We start from the raw sequence: 25,674 nt of genomic DNA on the forward strand, positions 1-25,674 counted from the left end.
AATTCCTAGAAGAGAACACAGGCAAAACATTCTCTGACATAAATTGTACCAATGTTTTCTTAGCTCAGTCTCCCAAGGCAATAGGAATAAAAGCAAAAATAAACAAATGGGACCTAATCAAAGATACAAGCTTTTGCACAGCAAAGGAAACCATTAACAAAACGAAAAGACGACCTACAAAACGGGAGAAAATATTTGCAAGCAACGCAACCGAGAAGGGCTTGATTTCCAAAATATATGAACAGCTCATACAACTCAACAACAAAAAAATAAATGAACCAATCAAAACAGGGGCAGAAGACCTAAAAAGACATTTCTTCAAAGAAGAAATACAAATAGCTAATAGGCACATGAAAAGATGCTCAAAATCACTAATTATTAGAGAAATGAACATCAAAACTACAATAAGGTACCATCTCACACTGGTCAGAATGGCCATCATGAAAAACTCTCCAAATAACAAATGCTGGAGAGGATGTGGAGAAAAGGGAACCCTCTTACACTGTTGGTGGGAATGTAAATTGGTACAGCCACTTTGGAGAACAGTATGGAGGTTCCTTAAAAAATTCAAAATTGAATTACCATATGATCCAGCAATCCCACTCCTGGGCATATACCCAGACAAAACTCTAATCCAAAGAGATACATGCACCCCTATATTCACAGCAGCACTATTCACAATAGCCAAGACAGGGAAACAACCTAAGTGTCCACTGACAGATGAATGGATAAAGAAGATGTGGTACATGTATACAATGCACTAGTACTCAGCCATAAAAAAGAACAAAATAATGCCATTTGCAGCAACATGGATGCAACTAGAGATTATCATACTAAGTGAAATAAGTCAGAAAGAGAAAGACAAATACCATATGATATCACTTCTATGTGGAATCTAAAATATGACACAAATGAACATACCTATGAAACAGAAACAGACTCATGGACATAGAGAACAGACTTGTGGCTGCCAAGGGGGAGGAGGTTGGGGGAGGGATGGAATGGGAGGTTGGGGTTAACAGATGTAAACTATTAAACATGGAATGGATAAACAAGGCCCTACTGTATAGCACAGGGAACTATATCCAGTATACTATGATAAACCATAACGGAAAAGAATATAAACGGAAAAGAATATAAAAAAAGAATGTATATATATGTATAACTCAATCACTTTGCTAGTTTCTAGTAGTCAGATAGATGTTTTTTCTGTGAATAGAGGGTGCTGAGTCCAGTTCCTTGAACAATGAGTATGTCTTGGCGATTACATTATTGGCGTATGGAACGGTATCTGTGCCAATTTCAACCTCCTGGTTTATGCATCACCGCACCACGCTTTTCCCCTTAAGCAGCCATAAGTGTGTTTTGTAAATGTGTGATGGTGTTCTGTTTGTAATTCAGTTCATGGTTGGCGATTTTTAGATTCCCTTTATAAGTGATATCTTATGATAAGTTTCTCTTGCTGTCTAACTTATTTCACTCTCAATGACCATACATAAGTCCCCCTGAGTTGCTGCGACTGGCCTCATTTCATTGATTTCAGGGCTGAGTAATATTCCGTTGTCCTTAAGTACCAAATTTTCTTTCACCATTTTTTCCTTCCAAGGACTATTAAGCTGTACCCAAGTCGAGGCTGTTGTCAACATAGCAGCAGTAAACGGGGTGCCTGCGTTCTGTGGATTTTTGGTTTTTCCAACATATAGGCCCATGAGTGGAAGCGCCCTATGCTTTGTAGCTCTGTTTTTTAGATGTTTTAGGAAACACAGCACACTTCTCCAGAGTGGCCGTTGGCAATTTACATTCCCCCCTTCAGCGTAACAAGGCTCCCTTTTCTCCTCTCCTTGTCCTGCATATCTGGTTTTTACCCTTTGTGAGGATGGTCCTTTTTTCTGATTCGAAGTGATACCTCTTTGTAGTGTTGATTTGCATTGCCCGCTTCTTTGGTTGGCCAAAATGGGCGTATGCGTTTTTCCTGAATATATTCTGGAAGTTAAATTTGAGAGACAGCTTTTTTGTTTTAACTGATTAACTAATTAATTTATTTTTGGCCGTGTTGGGTCTTCGTTTCTGTGCGAAGGCTTTCTCTAGTTGTGGCAAGCGGGGGCCAGTCTTCATCGCGGTGTGCGGGCCTCTCACTATCGCAGCCTCTCTTGTTGCGTAGCACAGGCTCCAGAGGCGCAGGCTCAGTAGTTGTGGCTCACGGGCCTAGTTGCTCCGCGGCATGTGGGATCTTCCCAGACCAGGGCTCGAACCCGTGTCCCCTGCATTAGCAGGCAGATTCTCAACCACTGCACCACCAGGGAAGCCCCTTGAATAGTTTTGTATTTAAAATTTGTCTGTGGGGACTTCCCTGGTGACGCAGTGGTTAAGAGTCCGCCTGCCCATGCAGGGGACACGGGCTCGAGCCCTGGTCCGGGAAGCTCCCACATGCCGCAGAGCAACCAAGCCTGCGCGGCACAACTACTGAAGCCTGCGCGCCTAGAGCCCGTGCTCGCCCGCAAGAGAAGCCACCGCAATGAGAAGCCCGTGCACCGCAACGAAGAGTAGCCCCGCTCGACGCAACTAGAGAAAGCCCACATGCAGCAACGAAGACCCAACGCAGCCAAACATAAATTAGAAACTAAAATAAAATTTGCCTCTGAATAACTTTGAGTGAATTTGGTATCAGTTGTAAAGTTTGCATCTACATTCACTTCATTCCAAATGGTTTCCAATTAATTGTTCCTTAACTACTTTTAGAAAACTTTTGGGATAGAGACTCCATTTTAGTTTGAATGTCCAGTTTAATGGATTCAGCAGTCCTGTCAGTAGGGCACGCTGCCTCCAGTGACCTGTGAGGGAGGCGCGGCCTGCACTTCCTGCACTGACCACAGGGTGGCGCCGAGTTCGCCTCTCTGACCCACAGCGCATGCTCGTTCCCTGCGAACTCGATTGTGAGGGCAGCTGAGAGGAGTTGAGCCTCCTCAGGCGCGGGGGCGGGGGCGGGGGCCTTCGGGTAGGACGCCCGGCTCAGCGTCTCTGCTGAGAGGAGTTTGGTCTCCGTCTCCTTAGGACTCGCTGGGGTTTCGGCTTCAGGACAAAGTGGGGCTGCGTCCACGCTGACTAGGGAACTAGGTTTCCTGAGGACCCAGGTGATGCCTGAGGAAAAGGTGAAGAGACGGTGAGGAAAAGTGGGGAGAAGCTTCCTGTGGGCGACTGACCGTTGAGGGGGTCCGTCTTCGTGTGAGCGAGGGAGGGCTTGGCGTGGAAAGCTGGGTTTTTGGTCAGGTTTGTGTGCAGGGTAGCCAGCATGAGTTATGGGGCGTCCAGTTTTCCCAGCACCATTTATCGTGGGGAGTGTCGTGCTCCTTGGTGTGTCCTTGGTCCCTGTGTCATAAATTCACCGACCCCGTCCGTGTGGGTTGAATTCTGGTCTCTCTGTCCTGTTCCTCTGGTCCCTGTGCCCGTTTTGAGCCAGTTCCACACTGTTTTGGTGACTGTAGCTTCTCAGCAGAGTGTGACGTCAGGGAGGGAGATGCCTCCAGCCCGTTCTCTTTTTTCAGGGTTTCTTTGGCTATTTGGGGTCCTTTGTGGTTCCCCACAGATATTAGGAGGATTTGCTCTATTTGGGGGGAAAATACCATGGAATTTTGGGAGGGATTGCATTCACTGAATCAAAAAGAAACAGATAATTTGAACAGACCAATCACTAGAGATGAACTAGAATCTGTAGTTTAAAAACTCTCCCACAGGGCTTCCCTGGTGGTGCAGTGGTTGAGGATCCACCTGCCAATGCAGGGGACATGGGTTCCATCCCTGATCCGGGAAGATCCCACATGCTGCGGAGCAACTAAGACTGTGTGCCACAACTACTGAGCCTGCGCTCTAGAGCCCAAGAGCCACAACTACTGAGCCCATGTGCCACAACTACTGAAGCCTGTGTGTCTAGGACCCGAGCTCCGCAATGAAGAGTAGCCCCTGCTCACCACAACTAGAGAAAGCCTGTGCACAGCAACAAAGGCCCAGTGCAGAGTTCTCAGAGCTCCCGGTACGAGCTTCTTCCCTTGGGTGGATTCTTGGCTTTTCTCCCAGCATGGCCCCCAAACACCAGTTTTCACTTCCACCCCAAGCAACGAAACCGAAGAAACTGAGACGGACTCCTGCCTCCAGGCCAGAGGAAACGTCTGCTTCTCCGAACTTGCCGAAGGAAGAAGAAGAACAGCAAGAAGCAGTTGAACATATTGATGAAGTACAAAATGAAATAGACAGACTTAACGAACAAGCCAGTGAGGAGATTTTGAAAGTAGAACAGAAATATAACAAACTCCGCCAACCATTTTTTCAGAAGAGGTCGGAATTGATCGCCAAAATCCCAAATTTTGGGGTAACAACATTTGTTCACCATCCACAAGTGTCTGCACTGCTTGGGGAGGAGGATGAAGAGGTGCTGCATTATTTGACAAGAGTCGAAGTGACAGAATTTGAAGATAGTAAATCAGGTTACAGAATAGATTTTTATTTTGATGAAAACCCTTACTTCGAAACTAAAGTTCTCTCCAAAGAATTTCATCTGAATGAGAGTGGTGATCCATCTTCAAAGTCTACTGAAATCAAATGGAAATCCGGAAAGGATCTGACAAAACGTGCAAGTCAAACGCAGAATAAAGCCAGCAGGAAGAGACAGCATGAGGAACCAGAAAGCTTCTTCACCTGGTTTACTGTTCATTCTGATGCAGGTGCAGATGAGTTAGGAGAGGTCATCAAAGATGATATTTGGCCAAATCCATTACAGTACCACTTGGTTCCGGACATGGATGATGAGGAAGGGGAAGGAGAAGAAGATGATGATGATGATGAAGAGGAAGAAGGACTGGAAGATATTGATGAAGAAGGGGATAAGGATGAAGGAAGATGAAGGAGAAGATGACTAATGGAACACTGATGGATTCCAACCTTCCTTTTTTAATTTTCTCCAGTCCCTGGGAGCAAGTTGCAGTCTTTTTTTTTTTTTCCTCCTTCTCCTCTTGTGCTCAGTTGCCCTGTGTTTGAGGTCTCTTTTCTCCTTTATACCATGGCTCACAACTTATTTTGGGGGGAAATACCTTGAGCAGAATTCAGTGGGAAAAGAATCTCTACCCCTTTCTGTTCCAGATTCATTTTTATCCCTTCCTGTCTCAACAAAAACTTTACGGAATCAACACCACCATGCTCTGTGGGAAAAAAGAAAAACCTTCTGCTCCCTTAGCTCTGCTGGAAGCTGGAGGGTGCTAGGCCCCTGTGTAGTAGTGCATAGAATTCTAGCTTTTTTCCTCCTTTCTCTGTATATTGGGCTCAGAGATTACACTGTGTCTCTATGTGAATATGGACAGTTAGCATTTACCAACATCTATCTGTCTACTTTCTCTTGTTTAAAAAAAGAAAAGAAAAACTTAAAAAAATGGGGTTATAGAAGGTCAGCAAAGGGTGGGTTTGAGATGTTTGGGTGGGTTAAGTGGGCATTTTGACAACATGGCTTCTCCTTTGGCATGTTTAATTGTGATGTTTAACGGACATCCTTGCAGTTTAAGATGACACTTTTAAAATAAAATTCTCTCCTAATGATGACTTGAGCCCTGCCACTCGATGGGAGAATCAGCAGAACCTGTAGGATCTTATTTGCAATTGACATTCTCTATTGTAATTTCGTTCCTGTTTAGTGTTATATTTTTCTTTCTGTTTCACTGGAAAGGAAAGATGATGCTCAGTTTGAAACGTTAAAAGTGTACAAGTTGCTTTGTTACAATAAAACTAAATGTGTACACACACACACACACACAAAAACAAAGACCCGGCGCAGCCAAAAATAAAGTAAATAAAATAAATAAATTTATTTTAAAAAAAACTCCCCCACAAACAAAAGTCCAGGACCAGATGGCTTCATAGGCAAATTCTACCAAACATACGAAGAAGAACTTATACTGATCCTTCTCAAACTCTTCCAAAAAACTGAAGAGAAGGGAACACTCCCAAGGACATTCTATGAAGCCACCATCACCCTGATACCAAAACCAGACAAAGACACCACCAAAAAAGAAAATTACAGGCCAATATCTTTGATGAGTATAGATGCAAAAATTCTCAACCAAATATAGCAAACTGGATCCAACAACACATAAAAAAGATCATACACCACAAGCAAGTGGGATTCATCCCAGGTTCATAAGGATGGTTCAACATATGCAAATCAATCAATGTGATACACCACATAAACAAAAGTCAAAAACCACTTGATCATCTCAATAGATGCAGAAAAAACACTTGACAAAATTCAACATCCATTCATGATAAACACTCTTACCAAAGTGGGTATAGAGGGAATACATCTCAACATAATAAAAGCTATTTATGACAAACCCAGAGCCAATATAATACTCAATGGTGAAAAGTTGAAAGCCCTCCCGCTAAACTCTGGAATAAGACAAGGATACCCACTTCCACCTCTTCTATTCAACATAGTATTGGAAGTCCTAGCCACAGCAATCAGACAAGAAAAAGAAATAAAGGGTATCCAAATTGGAAGAGATAATATCATCATTATATGCAGATGACATGACTCTATATGTAGAAAACCCTAAAGACTCCACACAAAAACTACGAGAACTGATCAGTGAATTCAGAAACGTAGCAGGATACAAGATTAACATACAGAAATCGGTTGCATTTCTTTACACCAACAATGAAATATCAGAAAGGGAATGTAAAATAAACGATACTTTCCAAAATCACACCCTCAGGACTTCCCTGGTGGTCCAGTGGCTAAGACTCCACAATCCCAATGCAGGGGGCCCGGGTTCCATCCCTGGTCAGGGAACTAGGTCTCACATGCCACAAGTAAGAGTGCGAATGCCGCAAATAAAGATCCCGCATGCCGCAACTAATGATCCCGCATGCCGCAACTAAAGATCCTGCATGCAGCAATGAAGATCCCGCACGTGGCAGCCAAGACCCGGCGCAGCCAAATAAAGAAATATTGAAAAAAAATGCACCTCCAAAAATAAAATACTTAGGAATAAATCTGACCAAGGAGGTGCAAGACTTGTATGCTGAGAGCTGTACAACGGTAAAGGAAACTGAAGATGATTCAAAGAAATGGAAAGATAGCCCATGCTCTTGGATTGGAAGAATTTATATTGTTAAAATGACTACACTACCCAAAGCAATCTACAGATGTAATGCAATCCCTATCAAATGACCCATGACATTTTTCACAGAACTAGAACAAATAATCCTAAAATTTATATGGAACCATAAAACACCCAGAATTGCCAAAGCAATCCTGAAGAAAAAGAACAAAGCAACAGGCCTAGGTCTCCCAGACTTAAGACAATACTACAAAGCTATAGTAATCAAAACAGCATGGTACTGGCACAAAAACAGACATATGGATCAATGGAGCAGAACAGAGAGCGCAGAAATTAACCCACACACCTATAGTCAATTAGTTTTTGACAAAAAAGGCAAGAATATACAAAGGGAAAAAGTCTCTTCAGCAAGTGGTGCTGGGAAAGTTGGACAGTTGCATGTAAATCAATGAATTGAAAACACACCCTCTCACCATACACAAAAATAAACTCAAAATGGCTTCAAGACTTAAACAGAAGACGTGACACCATAAAATTCCTAGAAGAGAACACAGGCAAAACATTCTCTGACATAAATTGTACCAATGTTTTCTTAGCTCAGTCTCCCAAGGCAATAGGAATAAAAGCAAAAATAAACAAATGGGACCTAATCAAAGATACAAGCTTTTGCACAGCAAAGGAAACCATTAACAAAACGAAAAGACGACCTACAAAACGGGAGAAAATATTTGCAAGCAACGCAACCGAGAAGGGCTTGATTTCCAAAATATATGAACAGCTCATACAACTCAACAACAAAAAAATAAATGAACCAATCAAAACAGGGGCAGAAGACCTAAAAAGACATTTCTTCAAAGAAGAAATACAAATAGCTAATAGGCACATGAAAAGATGCTCAAAATCACTAATTATTAGAGAAATGAACATCAAAACTACAATAAGGTACCATCTCACACTGGTCAGAATGGCCATCATGAAAAACTCTCCAAATAACAAATGCTGGAGAGGATGTGGAGAAAAGGGAACCCTCTTACACTGTTGGTGGGAATGTAAATTGGTACAGCCACTTTGGAGAACAGTATGGAGGTTCCTTAAAAAATTCAAAATTGAATTACCATATGATCCAGCAATCCCACTCCTGGGCATATACCCAGACAAAACTCTAATCCAAAGAGATACATGCACCCCTATATTCACAGCAGCACTATTCACAATAGCCAAGACAGGGAAACAACCTAAGTGTCCACTGACAGATGAATGGATAAAGAAGATGTGGTACATGTATACAATGCACTAGTACTCAGCCATAAAAAAGAACAAAATAATGCCATTTGCAGCAACATGGATGCAACTAGAGATTATCATACTAAGTGAAATAAGTCAGAAAGAGAAAGACAAATACCATATGATATCACTTCTATGTGGAATCTAAAATATGACACAAATGAACATACCTATGAAACAGAAACAGACTCATGGACATAGAGAACAGACTTGTGGCTGCCAAGGGGGAGGAGGTTGGGGGAGGGATGGAATGGGAGGTTGGGGTTAACAGATGTAAACTATTAAACATGGAATGGATAAACAAGGCCCTACTGTATAGCACAGGGAACTATATCCAGTATACTATGATAAACCATAACGGAAAAGAATATAAACGGAAAAGAATATAAAAAAAGAATGTATATATATGTATAACTCAATCACTTTGCTAGTTTCTAGTAGTCAGATAGATGTTTTTTCTGTGAATAGAGGGTGCTGAGTCCAGTTCCTTGAACAATGAGTATGTCTTGGCGATTACATTATTGGCGTATGGAACGGTATCTGTGCCAATTTCAACCTCCTGGTTTATGCATCACCGCACCACGCTTTTCCCCTTAAGCAGCCATAAGTGTGTTTTGTAAATGTGTGATGGTGTTCTGTTTGTAATTCAGTTCATGGTTGGCGATTTTTAGATTCCCTTTATAAGTGATATCTTATGATAAGTTTCTCTTGCTGTCTAACTTATTTCACTCTCAATGACCATACATAAGTCCCCCTGAGTTGCTGCGACTGGCCTCATTTCATTGATTTCAGGGCTGAGTAATATTCCGTTGTCCTTAAGTACCAAATTTTCTTTCACCATTTTTTCCTTCCAAGGACTATTAAGCTGTACCCAAGTCGAGGCTGTTGTCAACATAGCAGCAGTAAACGGGGTGCCTGCGTTCTGTGGATTTTTGGTTTTTCCAACATATAGGCCCATGAGTGGAAGCGCCCTATGCTTTGTAGCTCTGTTTTTTAGATGTTTTAGGAAACACAGCACACTTCTCCAGAGTGGCCGTTGGCAATTTACATTCCCCCCTTCAGCGTAACAAGGCTCCCTTTTCTCCTCTCCTTGTCCTGCATATCTGGTTTTTACCCTTTGTGAGGATGGTCCTTTTTTCTGATTCGAAGTGATACCTCTTTGTAGTGTTGATTTGCATTGCCCGCTTCTTTGGTTGGCCAAAATGGGCGTATGCGTTTTTCCTGAATATATTCTGGAAGTTAAATTTGAGAGACAGCTTTTTTGTTTTAACTGATTAACTAATTAATTTATTTTTGGCCGTGTTGGGTCTTCGTTTCTGTGCGAAGGCTTTCTCTAGTTGTGGCAAGCGGGGGCCAGTCTTCATCGCGGTGTGCGGGCCTCTCACTATCGCAGCCTCTCTTGTTGCGTAGCACAGGCTCCAGAGGCGCAGGCTCAGTAGTTGTGGCTCACGGGCCTAGTTGCTCCGCGGCATGTGGGATCTTCCCAGACCAGGGCTCGAACCCGTGTCCCCTGCATTAGCAGGCAGATTCTCAACCACTGCACCACCAGGGAAGCCCCTTGAATAGTTTTGTATTTAAAATTTGTCTGTGGGGACTTCCCTGGTGACGCAGTGGTTAAGAGTCCGCCTGCCCATGCAGGGGACACGGGCTCGAGCCCTGGTCCGGGAAGCTCCCACATGCCGCAGAGCAACCAAGCCTGCGCGGCACAACTACTGAAGCCTGCGCGCCTAGAGCCCGTGCTCGCCCGCAAGAGAAGCCACCGCAATGAGAAGCCCGTGCACCGCAACGAAGAGTAGCCCCGCTCGACGCAACTAGAGAAAGCCCACATGCAGCAACGAAGACCCAACGCAGCCAAACATAAATTAGAAACTAAAATAAAATTTGCCTCTGAATAACTTTGAGTGAATTTGGTATCAGTTGTAAAGTTTGCATCTACATTCACTTCATTCCAAATGGTTTCCAATTAATTGTTCCTTAACTACTTTTAGAAAACTTTTGGGATAGAGACTCCATTTTAGTTTGAATGTCCAGTTTAATGGATTCAGCAGTCCTGTCAGTAGGGCACGCTGCCTCCAGTGACCTGTGAGGGAGGCGCGGCCTGCACTTCCTGCACTGACCACAGGGTGGCGCCGAGTTCGCCTCTCTGACCCACAGCGCATGCTCGTTCCCTGCGAACTCGATTGTGAGGGCAGCTGAGAGGAGTTGAGCCTCCTCAGGCGCGGGGGCGGGGGCGGGGGCCTTCGGGTAGGACGCCCGGCTCACCGTCTCTGCTGAGAGGAGTTTGGTCTCCGTCTCCTTAGGACTCGCTGGGGTTTCGGCTTCAGGACAAAGTGGGGCTGCGTCCACGCTGACTAGGGAACTAGGTTTCCTGAGGACCCAGGTGATGCCTGAGGAAAAGGTGAAGAGATGGTGAGGAAAAGTGGGGAGAAGCTTCCTGTGGGCGACTGACCGTTGAGGGGGTCCGTCTTCGTGTGAGCGAGGGAGGGCTTGGCGTGGAAAGCTGGGTTTTTGGTCAGGTTTGTGTGCAGGGTAGCCAGCATGAGTTATGGGGCGTCCAGTTTTCCCAGCACCATTTATCGTGGGGAGTGTCGTGCTCCTTGGTGTGTCCTTGGTCCCTGTGTCATAAATTCACCGACCCCGTCCGTGTGGGTTGAATTCTGGTCTCTCTGTCCTGTTCCTCTGGTCCCTGTGCCCGTTTTGAGCCAGTTCCACACTGTTTTGGTGACTGTAGCTTCTCAGCAGAGTGTGACGTCAGGGAGGGAGATGCCTCCAGCCCGTTCTCTTTTTTCAGGGTTTCTTTGGCTATTTGGGGTCCTTTGTGGTTCCCCACAGATATTAGGAGGATTTGCTCTATTTGGGGGGAAAATACCATGGAATTTTGGGAGGGATTGCATTCACTGAATCAAAAAGAAACAGATAATTTGAACAGACCAATCACTAGAGATGAACTAGAATCTGTAGTTTAAAAACTCTCCCACAGGGCTTCCCTGGTGGTGCAGTGGTTGAGGATCCACCTGCCAATGCAGGGGACATGGGTTCCATCCCTGATCCGGGAAGATCCCACATGCTGCGGAGCAACTAAGACTGTGTGCCACAACTACTGAGCCTGCGCTCTAGAGCCCAAGAGCCACAACTACTGAGCCCATGTGCCACAACTACTGAAGCCTGTGTGTCTAGGACCCGAGCTCCGCAATGAAGAGTAGCCCCTGCTCACCACAACTAGAGAAAGCCTGTGCACAGCAACAAAGGCCCAGTGCAGAGTTCTCAGAGCTCCCGGTACGAGCTTCTTCCCTTGGGTGGATTCTTGGCTTTTCTCCCAGCATGGCCCCCAAACACCAGTTTTCACTTCCACCCCAAGCAACGAAACCGAAGAAACTGAGACGGACTCCTGCCTCCAGGCCAGAGGAAACGTCTGCTTCTCCGAACTTGCCGAAGGAAGAAGAAGAACAGCAAGAAGCAGTTGAACATATTGATGAAGTACAAAATGAAATAGACAGACTTAACGAACAAGCCAGTGAGGAGATTTTGAAAGTAGAACAGAAATATAACAAACTCCGCCAACCATTTTTTCAGAAGAGGTCGGAATTGATCGCCAAAATCCCAAATTTTGGGGTAACAACATTTGTTCACCATCCACAAGTGTCTGCACTGCTTGGGGAGGAGGATGAAGAGGTGCTGCATTATTTGACAAGAGTCGAAGTGACAGAATTTGAAGATAGTAAATCAGGTTACAGAATAGATTTTTATTTTGATGAAAACCCTTACTTCGAAACTAAAGTTCTCTCCAAAGAATTTCATCTGAATGAGAGTGGTGATCCATCTTCAAAGTCCACTGAAATCAAATGGAAATCCGGAAAGGATCTGACAAAACGTGCAAGTCAAACGCAGAATAAAGCCAGCAGGAAGAGACAGCATGAGGAACCAGAAAGCTTCTTCACCTGGTTTACTGATCATTCTGATGCAGGTGCAGATGAGTTAGGAGAGGTCATCAAAGATGATATTTGGCCAAATCCATTACAGTACCACTTGGTTCCGGACATGGATGATGAGGAAGGGGAAGGAGAAGAAGATGATGATGATGATGAAGAGGAAGAAGGACTGGAAGATATTGATGAAGAAGGGGATAAGGATGAAGGAAGATGAAGGAGAAGATGACTAATGGAACACTGATGGATTCCAACCTTCCTTTTTTAATTTTCTCCAGTCCCTGGGAGCAAGTTGCAGCCTTTTTTTTTTTTCCTCCTTCTCCTCTTGTGCTCAGTTGCCCTGTGTTTGAGGTCTCTTTTCTCCTTTATACCATGGCTCACAACTTATTTTGGGGGGAAATACCTTGAGCAGAATTCAGTGGGAAAAGAATCTCTACCCCTTTCTGTTCCAGATTCATTTTTATCCCTTCCTGTCTCAACAAAAACTTTACGGAATCAACACCACCATGCTCTGTGGGAAAAAAGAAAAACCTTCTGCTCCCTTAGCTCTGCTGGAAGCTGGAGGGTGCTAGGCCCCTGTGTAGTAGTGCATAGAATTCTAGCTTTTTTCCTCCTTTCTCTGTATATTGGGCTCAGAGATTACACTGTGTCTCTATGTGAATATGGACAGTTAGCATTTACCAACATCTATCTGTCTACTTTCTCTTGTTTAAAAAAAGAAAAGAAAAACTTAAAAAAATGGGGTTATAGAAGGTCAGCAAAGGGTGGGTTTGAGATGTTTGGGTGGGTTAAGTGGGCATTTTGACAACATGGCTTCTCCTTTGGCATGTTTAATTGTGATGTTTAACGGACATCCTTGCAGTTTAAGATGACACTTTTAAAATAAAATTCTCTCCTAATGATGACTTGAGCCCTGCCACTCGATGGGAGAATCAGCAGAACCTGTAGGATCTTATTTGCAATTGACATTCTCTATTGTAATTTCGTTCCTGTTTAGTGTTATATTTTTCTTTCTGTTTCACTGGAAAGGAAAGATGATGCTCAGTTTGAAACGTTAAAAGTGTACAAGTTGCTTTGTTACAATAAAACTAAATGTGTACACACACACACACACACAAAAACAAAGACCCGGCGCAGCCAAAAATAAAGTAAATAAAATAAATAAATTTATTTTTAAAAAAACTCCCCCACAAACAAAAGTCCAGGACCAGATGGCTTCATAGGCAAATTCTACCAAACATACGAAGAAGAATTTATACTGATCCTTCTCAAACTCTTCCAAAAAACTGGAGAAGGGAACACTCCCAAAGACATTCTATGAAGCCACCATCACCCTGATACCAAAACCAGACAAAGACACCACCAAAAAAGAAAATTAAAGGCCAATATCTTTGATGAGTATAGATGCAAAAATTCTCAACCAAATATAGCAAACTGGATCCAACAACACATAAAAAAGATCATACACCACAAGCAAGTGGGATTCATCCCAGGTTCATAAGGATGGTTCAACATATGCAAATCAATCAATGTGATACACCACATAAACAAAAGTCAAAAACCACTTGATCATCTCAATAGATGCAGAAAAAACACTTGACAAAATTCAACATCCATTCATGATAAACACTCTTACCAAAGTGGGTATAGAGGGAATACATCTCAACATAATAAAAGCTATTTATGACAAACCCAGAGCCAATATAATACTCAATGGTGAAAAGTTGAAAGCCCTCCCGCTAAACTCTGGAATAAGACAAGGATACCCACTTCCACCTCTTCTATTCAACATAGTATTGGAAGTCCTAGCCACAGCAATCAGACAAGAAAAAGAAATAAAAGGTATCCAAATTGGAAGAGATAATATCATCATTATATGCAGATGACATGACTCTATATGTAGAAAACCCTAAAGACTCCACACAAAAACTACGAGAACTGATCAGTGAATTCAGAAACGTAGCAGGATACAAGATTAACATACAGAAATCGGTTGCATTTCTTTACACCAACAATGAAATATCAGAAAGGGAATGTAAAATAAACGATACTTTCCAAAATCACACCCTCAGGACTTCCCTGGTGGTCCAGTGGCTAAGACTCCACAATCCCAATGCAGGGGGCCCGGGTTCCATCCCTGGTCAGGGAACTAGGTCTCACATGCCACAAGTAAGAGTGCGAATGCTGCAAATAAAGATCCCGCATGCCGCAACTAATGATCCCACATGCCGCAACTAAAGATCCTGCACGCAGCAATGAAGATCCCGCACGTGGCAGCCAAGACCTGGCGCAGCCAAATAAAGAAATATTGAAAAAGAAATTCACCTCCAAAAATAAAATACTTAGGAATAAATCTGACCAAGGAGGTGCAAGACTTGTATGCTGAGAGCTGTACAACGGTAAAGGAAACTGAAGATGATTCAAAGAAATGGAAAGATAGCCCATGCTCTTGGATTGGAAGAATTTATATTGTTAAAATGACTACACTACCCAAAGCAATCTACAGATGTAATGCAATCCCTATCAAATGACCCATGACATTTTTCACAGAACTAGAACAAATAATCCTAAAATTTATATGGAACCATAAAACACCCAGAATTGCCAAAGCAATCCTGAAGAAAAAGAACAAAGCAACAGGCCTAGGTCTCCCAGACTTAAGACAATACTACAAAGCTATAGTAATCAAAACAGCATGGTATTGGCACAAAAACAGACATATGGATCAATGGAGCAGAACAGAGAGCGCAGAAATTAACCCACACACCTATAGTCAATTAGTTTTTGACAAAAAAGGCAAGAATATACAAAGGGAAAAAGTCTCTTCAGCAAGTGGTGCTGGGAAAGTTGGACAGTTGCATGTAAATCAATGAATTGAAAACACACCCTCTCACCATACACAAAAATAAACTCAAAATGGCTTCAAGACTTAAACAGAAGACGTGACACCATAAAATTCCTAGAAGAGAACACAGGCAAAACATTCTCTGACATAAATTGTACCAATGTTTTCTTAGCTCAGTCTCCCAAGGCAATAGGAATAAAAGCAAAAATAAACAAATGGGACCTAATCAAAGATACAAGCTTTTGCACAGCAAAGGAAACCATTAACAAAACGAAAAGACGACCTACAAAACGGGAGAAAATATTTGCAAACAACGCAACCGAGAAGGGCTTGATTTCCAAAATATATGAACAGCTCATACAACTCAACAACAAAAAAATAAATGAACCAATCAAAACAGGGGCAGAAGACCTAAAAAGACATTTCTTCAAAGAAGAAATACAAATAGCTAATAGGCACATGAAAAGATGCTCAAAATCACTAATTATTAGAGAAATGAACATCAAAACTACAATAAGGTACCATCTCACACTGGTCAGAATGGCCATCATGAAAAACTCTCCAAATAACAAATGCTGGAGAGGATATGGAGAAAAGGGAACCCTCTTACACTGTTGGTGGGAATGTAAATTGGTACAGCCACTTTGGAGAACAGTATGGAGGTTCCTTAAAAAATTCAAAATTGAATTACCATATGATCCAGCAATCCCACTCCTGGGCATATACCCAGACAAAACTCTAATCCAAAGAGATACATGCACCCCTATATTCACAGCAGCACTATTCACAATAGCCAAGACAGGGAAACAACCTAAGTGTCCACTGACAGATGAATGGATAAAGAAGATGTGGTACATGTATACAATGCACTAGTACTCAGCCATAAAAAAGAACAAAATAATGCCATTTGCAGCAACATGGATGCAACTAGAGATTATCATACTAAGTGAAATAAGTCAGAAAGAGAAAGACAAATACCATATGATATCACTTCTATGTGGAATCTAAAATATGACACAAATGAACATACCTATGAAACAGAAACAGACTCATGGACATAGAGAACAGACTTGTGGCTGCCAAGGGGGAGGAGGTTGGGGGAGGGATGGAATGGGAGGTTGGGGTTAACAGATGTAAACTATTAAACATGGAATGGATAAACAAGGCCCTACTGTATAGCACAGGGAACTATATCCAGTATACTATGATAAACCATAACGGAAAAGAATATAAACGGAAAAGAATATAAAAAAAGAATGTATATATATGTATAACTCAATCACTTTGCTAGTTTCTAGTAGTCAGATAGATGTTTTTTCTGTGAATAGAGGGTGCTGAGTCCAGTTCCTTGAACAATGAGTATGTCTTGGCGATTACATTATTGGCGTATGGAACGGTATCTGTGCCAATTTCAACCTCCTGGTTTATGCATCACCGCACCACGCTTTTCCCCTTAAGCAGCCATAAGTGTGTTTTGTAAATGTGTGATGGTGTTCTGTTTGTAATTCAGTTCATGGTTGGCGATTTTTAGATTCCCTTTATAAGTGATATCTTATGATAAGTTTCTCTTGCTGTCTAACTTATTTCACTCTCAATGACCATACATAAGTCCCCCTGAGTTGCTGCGACTGGCCTCATTTCATTGATTTCAGGGCTGAGTAATATTCCGTTGTCCTTAAGTACCAAATTTTCTTTCACCATTTTTTCCTTCCAAGGACTATTAAGCTGTACCCAAGTCGAGGCTGTTGTCAACATAGCAGCAGTAAACGGGGTGCCTGCGTTCTGTGGATTTTTGGTTTTTCCAACATATAGGCCCATGAGTGGAAGCGCCCTATGCTTTGTAGCTCTGTTTTTTAGATGTTTTAGGAAACACAGCACACTTCTCCAGAGTGGCCGTTGGCAATTTACATTCCCCCCTTCAGCGTAACAAGGCTCCCTTTTCTCCTCTCCTTGTCCTGCATATCTGGTTTTTACCCTTTGTGAGGATGGTCCTTTTTTCTGATTCGAAGTGATACCTCTTTGTAGTGTTGATTTGCATTGCCCGCTTCTTTGGTTGGCCAAAATGGGCGTATGCGTTTTTCCTGAATATATTCTGGAAGTTAAATTTGAGAGACAGCTTTTTTGTTTTAACTGATTAACTAATTAATTTATTTTTGGCCGTGTTGGGTCTTCGTTTCTGTGCGAAGGCTTTCTCTAGTTGTGGCAAGCGGGGGCCAGTCTTCATCGCGGTGTGCGGGCCTCTCACTATCGCAGCCTCTCTTGTTGCGTAGCACAGGCTCCAGAGGCGCAGGCTCAGTAGTTGTGGCTCACGGGCCTAGTTGCTCCGCGGCATGTGGGATCTTCCCAGACCAGGGCTCGAACCCGTGTCCCCTGCATTAGCAGGCAGATTCTCAACCACTGCACCACCAGGGAAGCCCCTTGAATAGTTTTGTATTTAAAATTTGTCTGTGGGGACTTCCCTGGTGACGCAGTGGTTAAGAGTCCGCCTGCCCATGCAGGGGACACGGGCTCGAGCCCTGGTCCGGGAAGCTCCCACATGCCGCAGAGCAACCAAGCCTGCGCGGCACAACTACTGAAGCCTGCGCGCCTAGAGCCCGTGCTCGCCCGCAAGAGAAGCCACCGCAATGAGAAGCCCGTGCACCGCAACGAAGAGTAGCCCCGCTCGACGCAACTAGAGAAAGCCCACATGCAGCAACGAAGACCCAACGCAGCCAAACATAAATTAGAAACTAAAATAAAATTTGCCTCTGAATAACTTTGAGTGAATTTGGTATCAGTTGTAAAGTTTGCATCTACATTCACTTCATTCCAAATGGTTTCCAATTAATTGTTCCTTAACTACTTTTAGAAAACTTTTGGGATAGAGACTCCATTTTAGTTTGAATGTCCAGTTTAATGGATTCAGCAGTCCTGTCAGTAGGGCACGCTGCCTCCAGTGACCTGTGAGGGAGGCGCGGCCTGCACTTCCTGCACTGACCACAGGGTGGCGCCGAGTTCGCCTCTCTGACCCACAGCGCATGCTCGTTCCCTGCGAACTCGATTGTGAGGGCAGCTGAGAGGAGTTGAGCCTCCTCAGGCGCGGGGGCGGGGGCGGGGGCCTTCGGGTAGGACGCCCGGCTCAGCGTCTCTGCTGAGAGGAGCTTGGTCTCCGTCTCCTTAGGACTCGCTGGGGTTTCGGCTTCAGGACAAAGTGGGGCTGCGTCCACGCTGACTAGGGAACTAGGTTTCCTGAGGACCCAGGTGATGCCTGAGGAAAAGGTGAAGAGACGGTGAGGAAAAGTGGGGAGAAGCTTCCTGTGGGCGACTGACCGTTGAGGGGGTCCGTCTTCGTGTGAGCGAGGGAGGGCTTGGCGTGGAAAGCTGGGTTTTTGGTCAGGTTTGTGTGCAGGGTAGCCAGCATGAGTTATGGGGCGTCCAGTTTTCCCAGCACCATTTATCGTGGGGAGTGTCGTGCTCCTTGGTGTGTCCTTGGTCCCTGTGTCATAAATTCACCGACCCCGTCCGTGTGGGTTGAATTCTGGTCTCTCTGTCCTGTTCCTCTGGTCCCTGTGCCCGTTTTGAGCCAGTTCCACACTGTTTTGGTGACTGTAGCTTCTCAGCAGAGTGTGACGTCAGGGAGGGAGATGCCTCCAGCCCGTTCTCTTTTTTCAGGGTTTCTTTGGCTATTTGGGGTCCTTTGTGGTTCCCCACAGATATTAGGAGGATTTGCTCTATTTGGGGGGAAAATACCATGGAATTTTGGGAGGGATTGCATTCACTGAATCAAAAAGAAACAGATAATTTGAACAGACCAATCACTAGAAATGAACTAGAATCTGTAGTTTAAAAACTCTCCCACAGGGCTTCCCTGGTGGTGCAGTGGTTGAGGATCCACCTGCCAATGCAGGGGACATGGGTTCCATCCCTGATCCGGGAAGATCCCACATGCTGCGGAGCAACTAAGACTGTGTGCCACAACTACTGAGCCTGCGCTCTAGAGCCCAAGAGCCACAACTACTGAGCCCATGTGCCACAACTACTGAAGCCTGTGTGTCTAGGACCCGAGCTCCGCAATGAAGAGTAGCCCCTGCTCACCACAACTAGAGAAAGCCTGTGCACAGCAACAAAGGCCCAGTGCAGAGTTCTCAGAGCTCCCGGTACGAGCTTCTTCCCTTGGGTGGATTCTTGGCTTTTCTCCCAGCATGGCCCCCAAACACCAGTTTTCACTTCCACCCCAAGCAACGAAACCGAAGAAACTGAGACGGACTCCTGCCTCCAGGCCAGAGGAAACGTCTGCTTCTCCGAACTTGCCGAAGGAAGAAGAAGAACAGCAAGAAGCAGTTGAACATATTGATGAAGTACAAAATGAAATAGACAGACTTAACGAACAAGCCAGTGAGGAGATTTTGAAAGTAGAACAGAAATATAACAAACTCCGCCAACCATTTTTTCAGAAGAGGTCGGAATTGATCGCCAAAATCCCAAATTTTGGGGTAACAACATTTGTTCACCATCCACAAGTGTCTGCACTGCTTGGGGAGGAGGATGAAGAGGTGCTGCATTATTTGACAAGAGTCGAAGTGACAGAATTTGAAGATAGTAAATCAGGTTACAGAATAGATTTTTATTTTGATGAAAACCCTTACTTCGAAACTAAAGTTCTCTCCAAAGAATTTCATCTGAATGAGAGTGGTGATCCATCTTCAAAGTCCACTGAAATCAAATGGAAATCCGGAAAGGATCTGACAAAACGTGCAAGTCAAACGCAGAATAAAGCCAGCAGGAAGAGACAGCATGAGGAACCAGAAAGCTTCTTCACCTGGTTTACTGATCATTCTGATGCAGGTGCAGATGAGTTAGGAGAGGTCATCAAAGATGATATTTGGCCAAATCCATTACAGTACCACTTGGTTCCGGACATGGATGATGAGGAAGGGGAAGGAGAAGAAGATGATGATGATGATGAAGAGGAAGAAGGACTGGAAGATATTGATGAAGAAGGGGATAAGGATGAAGGAAGATGAAGGAGAAGATGACTAATGGAACACTGATGGATTCCAACCTTCCTTTTTTAATTTTCTCCAGTCCCTGGGAGCAAGTTGCAGTCTTTTTTTTTTTTTTCCTCCTTCTCCTCTTGTGCTCAGTTGCCCTGTGTTTGAGGTCTCTTTTCTCCTTTATACCATGGCTCACAACTTATTTTGGGGGGAAATACCTTGAGCAGAATTCAGTGGGAAAAGAATCTCTACCCCTTTCTGTTCCAGATTCATTTTTATCCCTTCCTGTCTCAACAAAAACTTTACGGAATCAACACCACCATGCTCTGTGGGAAGAAAGAAAAACCTTCTGCTCCCTTAGCTCTGCTGGAAGCTGGAGGGTGCTAGGCCCCTGTGTAGTAGTGCATAGAATTCTAGCTTTTTTCCTCCTTTCTCTGTATATTGGGCTCAGAGATTACACTGTGTCTCTATGTGAATATAGACAGTTAGCATTTACCAACATCTATCTGTCTACTTTCTCTTGTTTAAAAAAAGAAAAGAAAAACTTAAAAAAATGGGGTTATAGAAGGTCAGCAAAGGGTGGGTTTGAGATGTTTGGGTGGGTTAAGTGGGCATTTTGACAACATGGCTTCTCCTTTGGCATGTTTAATTGTGATGTTTAACGGACATCCTTGCAGTTTAAGATGACACTTTTAAAATAAAATTCTCTCCTAATGATGACTTGAGCCCTGCCACTCGATGGGAGAATCAGCAGAACCTGTAGGATCTTATTTGCAATTGACATTCTCTATTGTAATTTTGTTCCTGTTTAGTGTTATATTTTTCTTTCTGTTTCACTGGAAAGGAAAGATGATGCTCAGTTTGAAACGTTAAAAGTGTACAAGTTGCTTTGTTACAATAAAACTAAATGTGTACACACACACACACAAAAAAACAAAGACCCGGCGCAGCCAAAAATAAAGTAAATAAAATAAATAAATTTATTTAAAAAAAAACTCCCCCACAAACAAAAGTCCAGGACCAGATGGCTTCATAGGCAAATTCTACCAAACATACGAAGAAGAACTTATACTGATCCTTCTCAAACTCTTCCAAAAAACTGAAGAGAAGGGAACACTCCCAAAGACATTCTATGAAGCCACCATCACCCTGATACCAAAACCAGACAAAGACACCACCAAAAAAGAAAATTACAGGCCAATATCTTTGATGAGTATAGATGCAAAAATTCTCAACCAAATATAGCAAACTGGATCCAACAACACATAAAAAAGATCATACACCACAAGCAAGTGGGATTCATCCCAGGTTCATAAGGATGGTTCAACATATGCAAATCAATCAATGTGATACACCACATAAACAAAAGTCAAAAACCACTTGATCATCTCAATAGATGCAGAAAAAACACTTGACAAAATTCAACATCCATTCATGATAAACACTCTTACCAAAGTGGGTATAGAGGGAATACATCTCAACATAATAAAAGCTATTTATGACAAACCCAGAGCCAATATAATACTCAATGGTGAAAAGTTGAAAGCCCTCCCGCTAAACTCTGGAATAAGACAAGGATACCCACTTCCACCTCTTCTATTCAACATAGTATTGGAAGTCCTAGCCACAGCAATCAGACAAGAAAAAGAAATAAAAGGTATCCAAATTGGAAGAGATAATATCATCATTATATGCAGATGACATGACTCTATATGTAGAAAACCCTAAAGACTCCACACAAAAACTACGAGAACTGATCAGTGAATTCAGAAACGTAGCAGGATACAAGATTAACATACAGAAATCGGTTGCATTTCTTTACACCAACAATGAAATATCAGAAAGGGAATGTAAAATAAACGATACTTTCCAAAATCACACCCTCAGGACTTCCCTGGTGGTCCAGTGGCTAAGACTCCACAATCCCAATGCAGGGGGCCCGGGTTCCATCCCTGGTCAGGGAACTAGGTCTCACATGCCACAAGTAAGAGTGCGAATGCCGCAAATAAAGATCCCGCATGCCGCAGCTAATGATCCCACATGCCGCAACTAAAGATCCTGCACGCAGCAATGAAGATCCCGCACGTGGCAGCCAAGACCCGGCGCAGCCAAATAAAGAAATATTGAAAAAAAATGCACCTCCAAAAATAAAATACTTAGGAATAAATCTGACCAAGGAGGTGCAAGACTTGTATGCTGAGAGCTGTACAACGGTAAAGGAAACTGAAGATGATTCAAAGAAATGGAAAGATAGCCCATGCTCTTGGATTGGAAGAATTTATATTGTTAAAATGACTACACTACCCAAAGCAATCTACAGATGTAATGCAATCCCTATCAAATGACCCATGACATTTTTCACAGAACTAGAACAAATAATCCTAAAATTTATATGGAACCATAAAACACCCAGAATTGCCAAAGCAATCCTGAAGAAAAAGAACAAAGCAACAGGCATAGGTCTCCCAGACTTAAGACAATACTACAAAGCTATAGTAATCAAAACAGCATGGTATTGGCACAAAAACAGACATATGGATCAATGGAGCAGAACAGAGAGCGCAGAAATTAACCCACACACCTATAGTCAATTAGTTTTTGACAAAAAAGGCAAGAATATACAAAGGGAAAAAGTCTCTTCAGCAAGTGGTGCTGGGAAAGTTGGACAGTTGCATGTAAATCAATGAATTGAAAACACACCCTCTCACCATACACAAAAATAAACTCAAAATGGCTTCAAGACTTAAACAGAAGACGTGACACCATAAAATTCCTAGAAGAGAACACAGGCAAAACATTCTCTGACATAAATTGTACCAATGTTTTCTTAGCTCAGTCTCCCAAGGCAATAGGAATAAAAGCAAAAATAAACAAATGGGACCTAATCAAAGATACAAGCTTTTGCACAGCAAAGGAAACCATTAACAAAACGAAAAGACGACCTACAAAACGGGAGAAAATATTTGCAAACAACGCAACCGAGAAGGGCTTGATTTCCAAAATATATGAACAGCTCATACAACTCAACAACAAAAAAATAAATGAACCAATCAAAACAGGGGCAGAAGACCTAAAAAGACATTTCTTCAAAGAAGAAATACAAATAGCTAATAGGCACATGAAAAGATGCTCAAAATCACTAATTATTAGAGAAATGAACATCAAAACTACAATAAGGTACCATCTCACACTGGTCAGAATGGCCATCATGAAAAACTCTCCAAATAACAAATGCTGGAGAGGATGTGGAGAAAAGGGAACCCTCTTACACTGTTGGTGGGAATGTAAATTGGTACAGCCACTTTGGAGAACAGTATGGAGGTTCCTTAAAAAATTCAAAATTGAATTACCATATGATCCAGCAATCCCACTCCTGGGCATATACCCAGACAAAACTCTAATCCAAAGAGATACATGCACCCCTATATTCACAGCAGCACTATTCACAATAGCCAAGACAGGGAAACAACCTAAGTGTCCACTGACAGATGAATGGATAAAGAAGATGTGGTACATGTATACAATGCACTAGTACTCAGCCATAAAAAAGAACAAAATAATGCCATTTGCAGCAACATGGATGCAACTAGAGATTATCATACTAAGTGAAATAAGTCAGAAAGAGAAAGACAAATACCATATGATATCACTTCTATGTGGAATCTAAAATACGACACAAATGAACATACCTATGAAACAGAAACAGACTCATGGACATAGAGAACAGACTTGTGGCTGCCAAGGGGGAGGAGGTTGGGGGAGGGATGGAATGGGAGGTTGGGGTTAACAGATGTAAACTATTAAACATGGAATGGATAAACAAGGCCCTACTGTATAGCACAGGGAACTATATCCAGTATACTATGATAAACCATAACGGAAAAGAATATAAACGGAAAAGAATATAAAAAAAGAATGTATATATATGTATAACTCAATCACTTTGCTAGTTTCTAGTAGTCAGATAGATGTTTTTTCTGTGAATAGAGGGTGCTGAGTCCAGTTCCTTGAACAATGAGTATGTCTTGGCGATTACATTATTGGCGTATGGAACGGTATCTGTGCCAATTTCAACCTCCTGGTTTATGCATCACCGCACCACGCTTTTCCCCTTAAGCAGCCATAAGTGTGTTTTGTAAATGTGTGATGGTGTTCTGTTTGTAATTCAGTTCATGGTTGGCGATTTTTAGATTCCCTTTATAAGTGATATCTTATGATAAGTTTCTCTTGCTGTCTAACTTATTTCACTCTCAATGACCATACATAAGTCCCCCTGAGTTGCTGCGACTGGCCTCATTTCATTGATTTCAGGGCTGAGTAATATTCCGTTGTCCTTAAGTACCAAATTTTCTTTCACCATTTTTTCCTTCCAAGGACTATTAAGCTGTACCCAAGTCGAGGCTGTTGTCAACATAGCAGCAGTAAACGGGGTGCCTGCGTTCTGTGGATTTTTGGTTTTTCCAACATATAGGCCCATGAGTGGAAGCGCCCTATGCTTTGTAGCTCTGTTTTTTAGATGTTTTAGGAAACACAGCACACTTCTCCAGAGTGGCCGTTGGCAATTTACATTCCCCCCTTCAGCGTAACAAGGCTCCCTTTTCTCCTCTCCTTGTCCTGCATATCTGGTTTTTACCCTTTGTGAGGATGGTCCTTTTTTCTGATTCGAAGTGATACCTCTTTGTAGTGTTGATTTGCATTGCCCGCTTCTTTGGTTGGCCAAAATGGGCGTATGCGTTTTTCCTGAATATATTCTGGAAGTTAAATTTGAGAGACAGCTTTTTTGTTTTAATTGATTAATTAATTAATTTATTTTTGGCCGTGTTGGGTCTTCGTTTCTGTGCGAAGGCTTTCTCTAGTTGTGGCAAGCGGGGGCCAGTCTTCATCGCGGTGTGCGGGCCTCTCACTATCGCAGCCTCTCTTGTTGCGTAGCACAGGCTCCAGAGGCGCAGGCTCAGTAGTTGTGGCTCACGGGCCTAGTTGCTCCGCGGCATGTGGGATCTTCCCAGACCAGGGCTCGAACCCGTGTCCCCTGCATTAGCAGGCAGATTCTCAACCACTGCACCACCAGGGAAGCCCCTTGAATAGTTTTGTATTTAAAATTTGTCTGTGGGGACTTCCCTGGTGACGCAGTGGTTAAGAGTCCGCCTGCCCATGCAGGGGACACGGGCTCGAGCCCTGGTCCGGGAAGCTCCCACATGCCGCAGAGCAACCAAGCCTGCGCGGCACAACTACTGAAGCCTGCGCGCCTAGAGCCCGTGCTCGCCCGCAAGAGAAGCCACCGCAATGAGAAGCCTGTGCACCGCAACGAAGAGTAGCCCCGCTCGACGCAACTAGAGAAAGCCCACATGCAGCAACGAAGACCCAACGCAGCCAAACATAAATTATAAACTAAAATAAAATTTGCCTCTGAATAACTTTGAGTGAATTTGGTATCAGTTGTAAAGTTTGCATCTACATTCACTTCATTCCAAATGGTTTCCAATTAATTGTTCCTTAACTACTTTTAGAAAACTTTTGGGATAGAGACTCCATTTTAGTTTGAATGT

The 25,674-nt window shown here is 43.1% G+C and overlaps 1 long non-coding RNA gene and 2 pseudogenes across 3 annotated transcripts in view; all 3 read left to right on the top strand.

Annotated features, from left to right (window-relative positions):
- Nucleotides 1–25,674, top strand: part of LOC309652248 — a 72,850-nt gene that overhangs the window by 25,633 nt on the left and 21,543 nt on the right. The window lies entirely within an intron of this gene.
- On the top strand, nucleotides 11,706–12,604 carry LOC309652265 (protein SET pseudogene; annotated as a pseudogene). Its single transcript has one exon. The product of its transcript is annotated as a protein SET pseudogene (transcript).
- LOC309652421 (protein SET pseudogene) lies at nucleotides 19,337–20,174 on the top strand (annotated as a pseudogene). Its single transcript has one exon. The product of its transcript is annotated as a protein SET pseudogene (transcript).

The sequence above is a fragment of the Balaenoptera physalus genome, assembly GCF_965194825.1.
Source record: "Balaenoptera physalus genome assembly, chromosome: X".
In the NCBI taxonomy this organism is placed as follows: Eukaryota; Metazoa; Chordata; class Mammalia; order Artiodactyla; family Balaenopteridae; genus Balaenoptera; species Balaenoptera physalus.